The 14975-nt window shown below is 43.3% G+C and overlaps 1 protein-coding gene across 2 annotated transcripts in view; it reads left to right on the top strand.

The window, feature by feature from the left end:
• The first annotated feature begins 5645 nt into the window (after positions 1–5645).
• LOC129835524 (5-hydroxytryptamine receptor 2C-like) overlaps positions 5646–14975 on the top strand; it is a 286295-nt gene continuing 276965 nt past the window's right edge. For both annotated transcript variants that reach the window (XM_055901200.1, XM_055901199.1), the window contains exon 1: positions 5646–6112. The gene's annotated coding sequence lies outside the window, so the exon portion shown is untranslated. The remainder of the gene's footprint in view (positions 6113–14975) is intronic.

Genomic DNA, 14975 nt, shown 5'->3' with positions numbered 1-14975 from the left:
GATTCCACCCGCTCCACTCCAGCCAGTACCACTAGATTCCCCCCGCTCCACTCCAGCCAGTACCACTAGATTCCCCCCGCTCCACTCCAGCCAGTACCACTAGATTCCCCCCGCTCCACTCCATCCAGTACCACTAGATTCCCCCCGCTCCACTCCAGCCAGTACCACTAGATTCCCCCCGCTCCACTCCAGCCAGTACCACTAGATTCCCCCCGCTCCACTCCAGCCAGTACCACTAGATTCCACCCGCTCCACTCCATCCAGTACCACTAGATTCCCCCCGCTCCACTCCAGCCAGTACCACTAGATTCCACCCGCTCCACTCCATCCAGTACCACTAGATTCCCCCCGCTCCACTCCAGCCAGTACCACTAGCCCGTCCTCCCCAATTAAGATTCCACCCGCTCCACTCCAGCCAGTACCACTAGCCCGTCCTCCCCAATTAAGATTCCACCCGCTCCACTCCAGCCAGTACCACTTGCCCGTCCTCCCCAATTAAGATTACACCAACCTCCTGTGGTGTGTGTGTGTAGGCGTGTGTGTGTGCGTGTGTGCGATTGTGCATGTGATTGTGTGTGCATATGTGTGTGTGTGTGGGAATGAGTGGATGTGTGCGTGTGTGCGTGTTTGCGTGTGTGTGTGTTACTATACTATTCATATTATTGTCTACCACACTGAGTGACTAGTTGAGTTTATCAAGCTGAGTTGTTGAGTTGAAGCTGGGTCAAGCTGAGCCTGACCCTGTTCCCTAGAACACCTGTCATTATTCCTATCCAATGACAATCCTATCCTAGCCTGACCCTGTTCCCTAGAACACCTGTCATTATTCCTATCCAATGACAATCCTATCCTAGCCTGACCCTGTTCCCTAGAACCACTGTCATTATTCCTCTCCAATTACAATCCTATCCTAGCCTGACCCTGTAACCCCTGTCATTATTCCTCTCCAATTACAATCCTATCCTAGCCTGACCCTGTTCCCTAGAACCACTGTCATTATTCCTCTCCAATTACAATCCTATCCTAGCCTGACCCTGTAACCCCTGTCCTTATTCCTCTCCAATTACAATCCTATCCTAGCCTGACTCTGTTCCCTAGAACCCCTGTCATTAGTCCTCTCCAATTACAATCCTATCCTATCCTAGCCTGACCCTGTAACCCCTGTCCTTATTCCTCTCCAATTACAATCCTGTCCTAGCCTGACTCTGTTCCCTAGAACCCCTGTCATTACTCCTCTCCAATTACAATCTTATCCTAGCCTGACCCTGTTCCCTAGAACCCCTGTCATTACTCCTCTCCAATTACAATCCTGTCCTAGCCTGACTCTGTTCCCTAGAACCCCTGTCATTACTCCTCTCCAATTACAATCCTGTCCTAGCCTGACCCTGTTCCCTAGAACCCCTGTCATTATTCCTCTCCAATTACAATCCTGTCCTAGCCTGACCCTGTTCCCTAGAACCACTGTCATTACTCCTCTCCAATTACAATCCTGTCCTAGCCTGACTCTGTTCCCTAGAACCCCTGTCATTATTCCTCTCCAATTACAATCCTGTCCTAGCCTGACTCTGTTCCCTAGAACCCCTGTCATTACTCCTCTCCAATCATCATAGATCAGTGGTCACACAGAAGAATAAAAGATGAGGGAACTAAGACAATTTAGTTAACTATGTATGCCTCCCTATCCAGCCTGCGTTGCCATGTCTCTCTCTCTCTCACTCACTCTCTCACTCTCTCGTCTTGTTGTTATTGTGTTAACCTCGCTGAGAAGCAAGATATCAGAGTTTATCCCAGGCAAACTATATCTTACACTTGGCTTGACTTTAGCTTTGAGGCTGAGTACCCAGTTGACCAAAAGGCCCAGAAATCACCTCTAGTTATGCCTGCTTAAGTATCCTTATAAGGAGAAAAACATGAGTTTGCACAAAGTAGGACAGGTGTGTGTGTGTGTGTGTGTGTGTGTGTGTGTGTGTGTGTGTGTGTGTGTGTGTGTGTGTGTGTGTGTGTGTGTGCCTCTCTCATATCTTAGCTCCACATTAGCTACACATGGTGAGACAGCTTAAATGTTTCATGTTTTACCTCTTCCTCATGTTCAGCTGTTTTAAATCAGTTTAATGCTATAGTGACTGGCTGCTGGATATGCTGTACAGAATTCAAATGCTATTTCAAATCATTTCAAATACTTCATCTGTGCTTGATTGAGCTTGCCTCGTTTAATGGACGATAAATAGAAAGGTGAATAGTCCCAAACAACACCCATCTGACACTTCAGGCATGTTGGTGCAAACCCTTAAAGAAGGGTCCTAGGGGGGCTGGCCCGCTCTACCGTATCTCCTTGCCCGACCAAATAAAATATTGAAATATTGATTATTTATTTGACCCGAGACCCGCGCTGACAAAAATACGCATTGATCTCAGATAAAGCATCAGAGCGAGCGAAACAGCGCCCCTCTGTCTCCGTATGTGTAGACCATGAATCTTTCTGGATGCTTTCTGGACACAAATAGTATGGCATGTCATACATTTTCTGGCCAGATAGCTTCAGATATATTGGCTACGTACTGTTTCGCGCGCTAGTTTCAGCGGAGAGGAAGAGGCAAAGCGAGAGGGCTCACTCTCGCCAAAATCTGGGCTAGACCTAAGCGTGTCACCTGCAATGGCGCCTTTTGGACAAAGACTCTCATTGTTAGGGCGGAAACATTAGCATCTCGTCTTACATACAGATCTCTGGATTCAGCCACTTGCAAATTAGAAAGGAAACGTAGCGGGTGCACAGTGCACTGTTCGGATCCTGGCTTAAAATAATTGTAAAATATTTCACCAGATAACTTAATTTAGCCATATAACTATTAATTTTATTCATTTTGTTTAAATAGCTGTGGATTGTTTCAAATCACAAGTAAACAAACTTCTGCCTATTTGGGAAGCCTGCAATTGGGCAGCGCGCAGGGCAATAGGGCCAACTGATTATTGAGTTGCTGCTGTCAGTGAAAAACATCTAGAATATGTGAAGATGATGTGGCATTTAAAATGTTGAGACAAGAAGAAGGGGAGGGGTCTGTGGGGAAGTAGCCTACAGATGCTTCTCTCTCCAGAAGGAATGCACTCAGCTATCCAGAATGAATGCACTCAGCTATCCAGAATGTGCTCCGCTTTCTCCCGCCAATTCTTGCACATTTCATTGTGTGAATTGTGTACCATTTTTTTTTTAATTAAAAATAAATTCCCCATTACTAATGAAACCAGTAAGCCTAGTAAATGTACCGTTCATCCCCATAATTTGGTTACATTAATTTCTGTCAATGGATCTATTAAACTATTTTACTGTTCTCATTCTCAGAGTGGAAACATTGTTTGCAGAGTTCACAGCCTGCTACACCTGTGGGAAACACGTTTTGATTTATTTCATAACCATCATTTATGAATTTTGTCAATTCTTTCATTTTGTGATGCAAGTGATGAGCTGGTGGTTGAGCTTTATGGTTTCTCTGTGCTGATAATGTTGAGCGAGCGCACGCCAACCTGCTGAGTTGTATTGATTTATTTAACCTTTATTTAACTCGGCAATCAGTTAAGAATAAATTCTTATTTACAATGGCGGCCTATTCCACCGGCCAAACCCTCCCCTAACCCGGACGACGCTGGGCCATGTGTGCGCCGCCCTATGGGACTCCTGATCACGGCCAGTTGTGACACAGCCTGGGAACGAACCAGGGTCTGTAGTGATGCCTCTAGCTGCGCCACCCAGGAGAGTGATACAATGTTGAACTTCACTAGATAGCTCAAATCAAGACAAATAGAAAGGGAGGCAGACCGGCGGAGTAGAGAGAATAATTTGATTTCATCAGGGTATTTTGTATTGTTATTATTAGTCAGATTTAGGACTATGTATTTTACTTCGTTGACTATAGAAGTTATAGGCCTACTGCGGAATTGGCCTATAGGCTATCTTTAAGTTCCATGCGCCAATTTTTTGAGCCGCCAATGGATCCCTGTGTAGGCTATCAATGTTTCCATATGGCAAAGGCTGGTGAGCATTAGTTGAATTGTACCTTTTAGATATCATTTGAATTAATAATTTTTATAAATTACCACGTGATAATATTTTTTTGAAACGAAAACGTTATTATTGGAGTGAAACTGTTTCACGAAAATGAGCATATAGGTAGAAATGGTAGGATAAACTGTACGCTTCCCCAAATGAGAAACTAACGAGTGGCCTATGTTCTTTATTATAACATCCATTAACAAAATGTACAGGATGTGCCGTGAAAAAAACGGGACTGCATATAGAAATCAAATTGGGAAACACTGGACTGCTGGATAAGCTTAGCTTGTCATCTAGACTGATTTTAGTACAATTCAGTCTGGCTTATACAGGCTAGAGTAAGCGTCTCCTATTTTGACACTCACGCGCAAGCACACACACACACACATTTCAGTCTGGTATAACCTATGCGAACAAGCATCTATTGATCAAAGGAAGAGTCAACAGGCGGGATGACTGAAGTCCATTAAGGCTAATCTGGAAGGTATGTGTGGGTAGTTATGACGTTATGACACATGTACATGTCGCCCAGGCGACTCAAGGACCCAACAGAGGTCACCAAATATCCATTGTACTGTGTGACAAACATAACGTTTAAAGCACTCAACTTTACATCATTTTGCAACTCGAGAAAAATAATACAATAAATACGTAAAAAAATACAATAATAATAAATCAATAAGTGGAATACTGAATGAATGACAGACATCACTCTTTACCATGTGGATCTATCGTAAGGAATAGCAGCTCTATAATGACAGACATCACTCTTTACCATGTAAGGAATAGCAGCTCTATAATAACAGACATCACTCTTTACCATGTAAGGAATAGCAGCTCTATAATAACAGACATCACTCTTTACCATGTGGATCTATCGTAAGGAATAGCAGCTCTATAATAACAGACATCACTCTTTACCATGTAAGGAATAGCAGCTCTATAATAACAGACATCACTCTTTACCATGTGGATCTATCGTAAGGAATAGCAGCTCTAGCCATTGCATGTCTATCTGCTACTGTTTCACCTCACTGCACAGGCCTACAGCCCAGAACAGAGATAAGGACTATGTCTATCAAAGATAGCTCAAATCCGATTTCATAATCACTCCAATCTGTCTGGCTTGCATGTGTGTGTGTGTGTAGTGTCATGCGTGAAGCAGGCTATAGGAAAGATGGAACATGGTTGAACGTCCAATTCTGATGTGACTGTGATCTGATGTGACTGTGAAACCTTGTTGCAGCATACAGTCCATGATCATTATAAATTACAAATTAGTATCGATTACCAGGTTATCATTACTGTAATAAACGTGTTATTATGTACACATAGGGTTCGTAGCTGTGCTCGTACATGACAAGGCTACCTATTACATTTTATTATCCCGTAGCCTCCAGTAGTCTATTTGAGAGTATTTGAAAGGTGCTTAAGGATATAATATTTCATTATGATAAAAATGTTTTGTCAACGCGTCATAGGCTGCAGGACATAGACACGGAGATTTATAAATGTGTTTTCTTTGACACAGGTGTGGGGAAACTAAAGTAGGCTACATACTGGTACCGCACAGTATTGCATGATTGTCACAGTGCGGGACCCCAAAACCAGGACAGGGCGGAAATTCAACTCTTGGTTTTTGCAAAGCGCGCGACAATCATGCGCGCGTGCATGGAGAAAAATATTCAGGCGAGAGAGAGCTCCAACGGACTGTCTCGCTCTAGCGCCGGTGCTGGAGTCATGCCAACGCTGTAGCCCTAACCACAAACCCTAACCCGCTGTGCTGCTTGTCCGACAGTGTGTGACTTGCATACGGGTTGCTGCGACGGCGGAGGAGGAGAGTGCTTTTACCGGATACAGTTTAATTTCGGAGTCTTTTCAGTCTAAGTCCGAGACAGGGCAGAGGAAAACGCATATTGCGCTATGAAAAGGACTTTGAGTTGAGTGGAATTCCGAACGAACCGTGGACAAGCAAGGACACAACGACGGAGAAACAAAACGGCAGTTGGATAAAGACAAGAGGGAAGAAGGAAAAGGACGTGATTGAGAGACAGGGTCACCTTATGGGTAAGTGGAACTGCTTGATATAGGCATGAAGTTATATATGTTTTGACTCCATGGCAATAACACCTCTGTGGTAATAATATTTGATCTTGCAATTATGTGTTGGTGGCATTTGGAATACACTTGTAGCTTTGTCAGACACGCTTGTTTTGACACAAGTACAGTGGTATTGAATCTCAGAGAAGTGTTTATTTTATTACAGGCTATTAATTAAACCGTGGACCAAAAATATTCTCACAGTCTGGCGGTTTTGCTAACGATATCCTTTATGTCAAGCCAGGAATGTTTTAAAGGAAAGTTCACCAAAAATATCTAGATAGGATAATTCCCGCGTCTGAAATGCTACACAGCTGTACCCTCTTCTGTGCGTAATTGCCATTTTTACGCATAGCCGTAATGACGGTTAATGACGGTTGATGGTATGAAAATGTGAATGGGGTGGATCAGGGTGTGGGCACTCATACGCACTGACAGACAGATCATAGCTGTAATTTCAGAGTGGTTCTAAACTGTTATAGTTAATTTATCAATGTTAACGTTGGCAATTAGTCTGTCATCTGGTTGGTTTGATTGATTGATTGATTAAAGGTGAGCGTTATTCAAAGATTAGATGTGAATCTAGCTGTTAGGTCATTTTGGCACGCACACACGCACACACGCACACACGCACACACGCACACACGCACACACGCACACACGCACACACGCACACACGCACACACGCACACACGCACACACGCACACACGCACACACGCACACACGCACACACGCACACACGCACACACGCACACACACAGACTGTACTGGACTATAATACCGGTCCGATTTGTTTGTGGTCGGCTTGGTCCAGTCAAATTAGCATCACCTACTTTTCTCTGTTTTTCCTTAGTTTATGTTGCTGAGAAAACTGCTAAATGACACTATGAATTACCGTTTAGTGTGTTGTGTGTGCAGATGAATGATGCAATATAATTTGTCTGACACAGATGTGCGTGTGTGTGCATGTGTGGTTTTTCTTTAAGCCTTTTTGTGTGGTATGGGGTTGAGTTTATATTTCACTAAATGGCTTATCTGAAATGACCATAGTGGGCTGTGTGTGCTGATAACATGATGCAAATAAATGTGATTTTTATAGTCCTATGTTTGCATGATATGGGGGTGTGAGATTATATTTGAGTAATGTAAATCTTTGGTCTATTTTCATTTTCATCTGATGAAAATAATACATTTGTGGATTATGATGGCTAATTATACCTTCTTTGGTCTAATCCTATTTACTATAGGATAGAGACCCAATCCAGTCCACACACGTACGCCGCACACACGCACACACACACACACACTAGCATACGTACATATGTACACAAGCCCATTTACACACACACGCACACACACACACACACTAGCATACGTACATATGTACACAAGCCCATTTACACACACACACACATACATACACACATACATACACACACACATACACACACACACACACACACACACATACATACACACGTACACACGCACGCACACGCGCACATACACACACACACACACACATATGTACACAAGCCCATTTACACACACACACACTCACACACACACACACACGTACGCACACACACACGTACATACACACACACACACACACACACATACGTACATATGTACACAAGCCCATAGCCCATTTACACACACACACACACACACACACATAAGTACACAAGCCCATTTACACACACACACACACACACACACACACACACACACACACACACACACACACACACACACACACACACACACACACTGGAGTACACTTCCATTGGAAATTACATTTCCGTTGACTGTGATAGACACACGGCAGTACATATAGACATACACCAATAGACTGTATTGTTTTTACGGTATCTTTCCGGCAGCCAGTTACTGTGAGGAGACTCAAAGCTCTCCCTCCATCTGACCATAACCCTATTCTCCAAATCTGACCAAAACTCAAATCTGACCACAACACAATTCTCCAAATCTGACCATAACTCTATTCTCCAAATCTGACCATAACTCAAACAGGAAGTACCAGCGACAAGCTCAATACGTAAGTGGTTCGATGAAGCATATGCTAAGCTACAGGATTGTTTCACTGGCACAGACTGCAATATGTTCCAGGATTCAGCCGATGGCATTGAGGAGTTTACCGCATCAGTCACCGTCTTAATTAACAAGTGCAACGATGACTTCATCCCCACAGTGACCGTACATACCCCAACCAGAAGCAATAGATTAAAGGCAACATCCGCACTGAGCTAAAGGCTATGATGGCGCCGACAGACATGGCAGCTCTGCTTCTAGCTCCGATGCAACGTTGCAGTATTTCGTTTTTTGTGTGTTACTTCTTATTTTTTACATTATTAGCACAGAACGTTTTTTTGTGTTATTACAAACAGCCGGAAAGAACTTTTGGATATCAGAGCTGCAGTAACTCACCAGCATTACGACCAGGAATACAACTTTCCCAAATTGTATCCTTTGTTCGTACCACCCAGGGCAAATTAATGTATCCCAGAGGCTGCTCCAAGATGCCGCCACCGGAGAAGAGGTTTTCGGAGTGGACTTCTAGTCCGACTCAGGAGGCGTGCACACCATCCACCGCTTCCGAGTGTATTACTTGCTAATGTCAAGTCCCTGGATGATAAAGTAGATGAGCTCAGGGTGAGGATCTCCTTCCAGAGAGACATCAGGGACTGTGACATACTTTGTTTCACAGATTCATGGCTCTCTCCAGATATACACTCCCATCCATACAGCCAGCTGGGTTCTCAGTACATGGAGATGTACAATTGGAGGTGTACCTGTGGATGTATTTTAAGGCCTACCTTCAAACTCAGTGCCTCTTTGCTTGACATCATGGGAAATTCAAAAGAAATCAGCCAAGACCTGAGAAAACAAATTGTAGACCTCCACAAGTCTGGTGCATCCTTGGGAGCAATTTCCAAACTCCTGAAGGTACCAGGTTCATCTGTACAAACAATAGTACGCAACTATAAATACCATGGGACCACGCAGCCGTCATACCGCTCAGGAAAGAGACGCGTTCTGTCTCCTAGAGATGAACATACTTTGGTGCAAAAAGTGCAAATCAATCCCAGAACAACAGCAAAGGACCTTGTGAAGATGCTGGAGGAAACAGGTACAAAGTATCTACATCCACAGTAAAACAAGTCTTATATCGACATAGCCTGAAAGCCCGCTCAGCAAGGAAGAAGCCACTGCTTCAAAACCGCCATAAAAAAAGCCAGACTACGGTTTGCACATGCATATGGGAACAAAGATCGCACTTTTTGGAGAAATGTCCTCTGGTCTGAAGAAACAAAAAAAATAACTGTTTGGCCATAATGACCATCGGTATGTTTGGAGGAGAAAGGGGAGGCTTGCAGGCCGAAGAACACCATCCAAACCGTGAAGCACAGGGGTGGCAGCATCATTATGTGGGGGTGCTTTGCTGCAGGAGGGACTGGTGTACTTCACAAAATAGAATGCATCATGAGGGAGGAAAAGTATGTGGATATATTGAAGCAACTTCTCAAGACATCAGTCAGGAAGTTGAATTTTGGTCGCAAATGGGTCTTCCAAATGGACAATGACCCCAAGCTTACTTCCAAAGTTGTGGCAAAATGGCTTAAGGACAACAAAGTCAAGGTATTGGAGTGGCCATCACAAAGCCCTGACCTCAATCCCATAGAACATTTGTGGGCAGAACTGAAAAAGCGTGTACGAGCAAGGAGGCCTACAAACCTGACTCAGTCACACCAGCTCTGTCAGGAGGAATGGGACAAAATTCACCCAACTTATTGTGGGAAGCTTGTGGAAGGCTACCCAAAACATTTGACCCAAGTTAAAGAATTTTTAAGGCAATGCTACCAAATACTAATTGAGTTTATTTACACTTCTGACCCACTGGGAATGTGATGAAAGAAATAAAAGCTGAAATAAATCATTCTCTCTACTATTATTCTGACATTTCACATTCGTAAAAAATAAAATGGAGCAAAACTCAAGTAATCATCAGAAATTATTGAGCAGATAAAATGCATATCAAAATCCTGATATGGACCTCAGCCAAGAGCATATGTACATGCTGAGAAAATATACTGTGTAGGTCTACTGTCAGTATTTGTCAACATATAGAGAAAATAAGATGTCCACATAGGCTTATCTCAGGATATCTAATGAGTCCATACCCGGCCATACCATGATATTCAGGCACCTATCTCAGGATATCTAATGAGTCCATACCCGGCCATACCATGATATTCAGGCACCTATCTCAGGATATCTAATGAGTCCATACCCGGCCATACCATGATATTCAGGCACCTATCTCAGGATATCTAATGAGTCCATACCCGGCCATACCATGACATTCAGGCACTTTTGCAGTTCTACTACACGATGTCTTTCAAAACAGCCACGATAGAAAGGATTACTGACCAGCTCATGTTATAGACAGAAGCGCGCTACATGGCAATCCAAAATCATCTCTCGGCATGTCCAGCCCACACATTATCTCAGCCAATCATGGCTAGCGGGAAGGTTATTCGCTTTTTTCTGAACTAGTAATTTAACAGACTAGTAAACTAGTTACTAGACTAGTAATTTAACAGTTTTTTTGTATTTACAGATGGCATACACATTTATTTTTAAGGCACATTAGGGTTCACATGTTCCAGAAGGCATTTCTGGCAAAAACACAAGTCACATATGTGTGCAGCGCACTTGTGATAAATAATCGGCATAACGAACTAACAACTTCAGCAACTCATCCGTTAAAAAAAAAAAAAAACTGTTATACAGCAGATAATTAAAAATAGCATTATTACAGGCAACCCAGCATATCGTCTTGTATGAAATCCAGAGGGAATTCAAAAATTATATGGGCATCAAAGAAAAATATGGATTTCATATTTATCAAATTAATGAGCATGTACTGAAAACTCAGAAATGCATCAGCAATCGTTCTTATTTTCTCCTACATCATAAAGCATATCAAGATCTTCCTATGTTAAATGTGCTGAGAAAACACAAATATGCGATTGTACAGTACATTCAGAAAGTATTCAGACCCCTTGATTTTTCCACATTTTGTTTTGATACAGCCTTATTCTAAAATTGATTACGTTGTTTTTTTCTCCCTCATCAATCTACACACAATTCCCCATAATGACATCACCATACCCCATAATGACATCGCAATACCCCATAATGACATCACAATACCCCATAATGACAAAGCAAAAACACTTGTTTAGACGTTTTTGCAAATGTAATAAACATGAAAAACTAAAATATTACATTTACATAGGTATTTCAGACCTTTTACTCAGTACTTTTTTGAAGCACATTTGGCAATGATTACAGCCTCGAGTCTTCTTGGGTATGATGTTACAAGCTTGGCACACCTGTATTTGGGGAGTTTCTCCCATTCTTCTCTGTGGATCCTCTCAAGCACTATCAAGTTGGATGGGGCTCATTGCTGCACAGCTATTTTCAGGTGTCTCAGTCCCTGCAGCTCAGTCCCTGCAGCTGAAAAACATCCCCACAGCATGATGCTGCCACCACCATGCTTTACCGTAGGGATGGTGCCAGGTTTTCTCCAGATGTGACGCTTGGCATTCAGGCCAAAGGTTCAATCTTGGTTTCATCAGACCAGAGAATCTTGTTTTCTGTGGTCCAAGAGTCTTTAGGTGCCTTTTGGCAAACTCCAAGCGGGCTGTCATGTGCCTTTTACTGAGGAGTGGCTTCCATCTGGCCACTCTACCATAAAGGCCTGATTGGTGGAGTGCTACGGAGACGGTTGTCCTTCAGAAAGGTTCTTCCATCTTCACAGAGGAACTCTAGAGCTCTGTCAGAGTGGCCATCGGATTCCTGGTCACCTCCCTGACCAAGGCCCTTCTCCCCCAATTGTTTGGCCAGGCAGCCAGCTCTAGGAAGAGTCTTGATGGTTCCAAACTTCTTCCATTTAAGAATGATGGAGGCCACTGTGTTCTTGGGGACCTTCAATGCTGCAGAAATGTTTTGAGACCCTTACCCAGATCTGTGCCTAGACACAATCCTGTCTGACCTCTACAGACAATTCCTTTAACCTCATGACTTGTTTTTTGCTCTGACATGCACTGTCAACTGTGGGACCTTATACAGACAAGTGTGTACCTTTCCAAATCATGTCCATTCAATTTAATTTAGCACAAGTAGACTCCAATCAAATTATAGAAACATCTCAAGGAAGATCCATGAAAACAAGAAGCACCTGAGCTCGATTTTGAGTCTCGTAGCAAAGGGTCTGAATACTTATGTAAATAAGGTATTTCGTTTTTTTAATGTTTAACAAATTTGCAAGAAATTCAAAAAAACAGTTTTCGCTTTGTCATTGTGGGGTATTGTGTGCAGATTGCTGAGGATTTAAAAAAAAGTTACATCCATTTTAGAATAAGGCTGTAACGTAACAATGTGGAAAAAGTCAAGGGGTCTGAATACTTTCCCAATGCAGTCAGTATTTGTCAACATGAAGAGAGAAAATAGGATGTCACGTATCTCAGGATATTGAATGAGTCATATCCGGCCACAGGAAATATGTGTGATATTCAGAGTAATCCCAATATCACGTGGAAAAGATACATCTGGAGTCAGACTTTGTCAGGATATGGTACATATTCACAAAACTCTAAATATGATCTAGAATATCAAACACATGTGGAGATATCCCCTGATATGGACCCTGTTCACCCAGTGGGGGTTTTGAGTGGTGTCATTTAACAAAGTGGAAATGCTGAAAGTTTTTGGATGCTGGCTGATTCACCTTACAGAGGAGGAAATCGCTTTTCCTTGAATAGATTTTAGCGGGGGGGGGGGGTTACATTAAAAGAGAGAGAGAGCATCTGTTTGTGTGTGTATGTGCACTGTACCCATTGGTCAGCTATAGGATTACACCCCCCCTCTATCTCAAATTGCTTCGACTACTGCTAGATGGATAGGTTAAATTGGGTTTAGGCAATGTAGCCTAGTTTCTAGTTTGAGTCCTAACATGATTTTACGAGCAGAGAGTTGAGAGGTTGAAGTCAAACACTATGTTCCTACATGGCTAAGGACGAGCTGTGTTGGACATGAGTCAAAGGATACCTCCAAAATGGCACGCTATTCCCTATGTAGTCCACTGCGTTTGACCAAACTACAATACGTAGTGTACCTATGACTACATAAATCATAAGGTGACATTTGGGACAGAGACAAGTATTGATTTAATGAAGGGCCATTATGGAGGGGAGGGGGGGGGGGAAGAGAGGGGGGGGGGAGAGAGGGGGGGGAGAGGGGGGGGAGAGGGAGAGGGGGAGAGGGGGAGGGAGAGGGGGAGAGATGATTACAGTGTGGTTTCTGTGTTTGTTGTCTGATGACCTGTAAAGGGAGAGCTGGTGTTCCAATTACCTGTCTCCATTATTACTCACAGTCATATAGGGGTGTTCCAACCTCCTGTCTCCATTATTACTCACAGTCATATAGGGGTGTTCCAAATACCTGTCTCCATTATTACTCACAGTCATATAGGGGTGTTCGAACCTCCTGTCTCCATTATTACTCACAGTCATATAGGGGTGTTCCAACCTCCTGTCTCCATTATTACTCACAGTCATATAGGGGTGTTCCAACCTCCTGTCTCCATTATTACTCACAGTCATATAGGGGTGTTCCAACCTCCTGTCTCCATTATTACTCACAGTCATATAGGGGTGTTCCAACCTCCTGTCTCCATTATTACTCACAGTCATATAGGGGTGTTCCAACTTCCTGTCTCCATTATTACTCACAGTCATATAGGGGTGTTCCAACCTCCTGTCTCCATTATTACTCACAGTCATATAGGGGTGTTCCAACCTCCTGTCTCCATTATTACTCACAGTCATATAGGGGTGTTCCAACCTCCTGTCTCCATTATTACTCACAGTCATATAGGGGTGTTCCAACCTCCTGTCTCCATTATTACTCACAGTCATATAGGGGTGTTCCAACTGCCTGTCTCCATTATTACTCACAGTCATATAGGGGTGTTCCAACCTCCTGTCTCCATTATTACTCACAGTCATATAGGGGTGTTCCAACTTCCTGTCTCCATTATTACTCACAGTCATATAGGGGTGTTCCGTTTCTCCATTATTACTCACAGTCATATAGGGGTGTTCCAACTTCCTGTCTCCATTATTACTCACAGTCATATAGGGGTGTTCCGTTTCTCCATTATTACTCACAGTCATATAGGGGTGTTCCAACCGCCTGTCTCCATTATTACTCACAGTCATATAGGGGTGTTCCAACCTCCTGTCTCCATTATTACTCACAGTCATATAGGGGTGTTCCAACCTCCTGTCTCCATTATTACTCACAGTCATATAGGGGTGTTCCAACCTCCTGTCTCCATTATTACTCACAGTCATATAGGGGTGTTCCTACCTCCTGTCTCCATTATTACTCACAGTCATATAGGGGTGTTCCAACCGCCTGTCTCCATTATTACTCACAGTCATATAGGGGTGTTCCAACCTCCTGTCTCCATTATTACTCACAGTCATAAAGGGGTGTTCCAACTTCCTGTCTCCATTATTACTCACAGTCATATAGGGGTGTTCCAACCTCCTGTCTCCATTATTACTCACAGTCATATAGGGGTGTTCCAACTACCTGTCTCCATTATTACTCACAGTCATATATACGGGTGGCAGGGTGAACTATCAACCACATGTTCCTCTGACAAGCCAGGCACGCACGCACGCGCACACACACACACACACACACACCTGCTGCCGCTACCCAGTAATTGTT

Source organism: Salvelinus fontinalis, chromosome 36 (genome assembly GCF_029448725.1).
Source record: "Salvelinus fontinalis isolate EN_2023a chromosome 36, ASM2944872v1, whole genome shotgun sequence".
In the NCBI taxonomy this organism is placed as follows: domain Eukaryota; kingdom Metazoa; phylum Chordata; class Actinopteri; order Salmoniformes; family Salmonidae; genus Salvelinus; species Salvelinus fontinalis.
The sequence above is the reverse complement of the archived record's forward strand: the minus strand, read 5'-3'. Positions and strand labels throughout refer to the sequence as shown.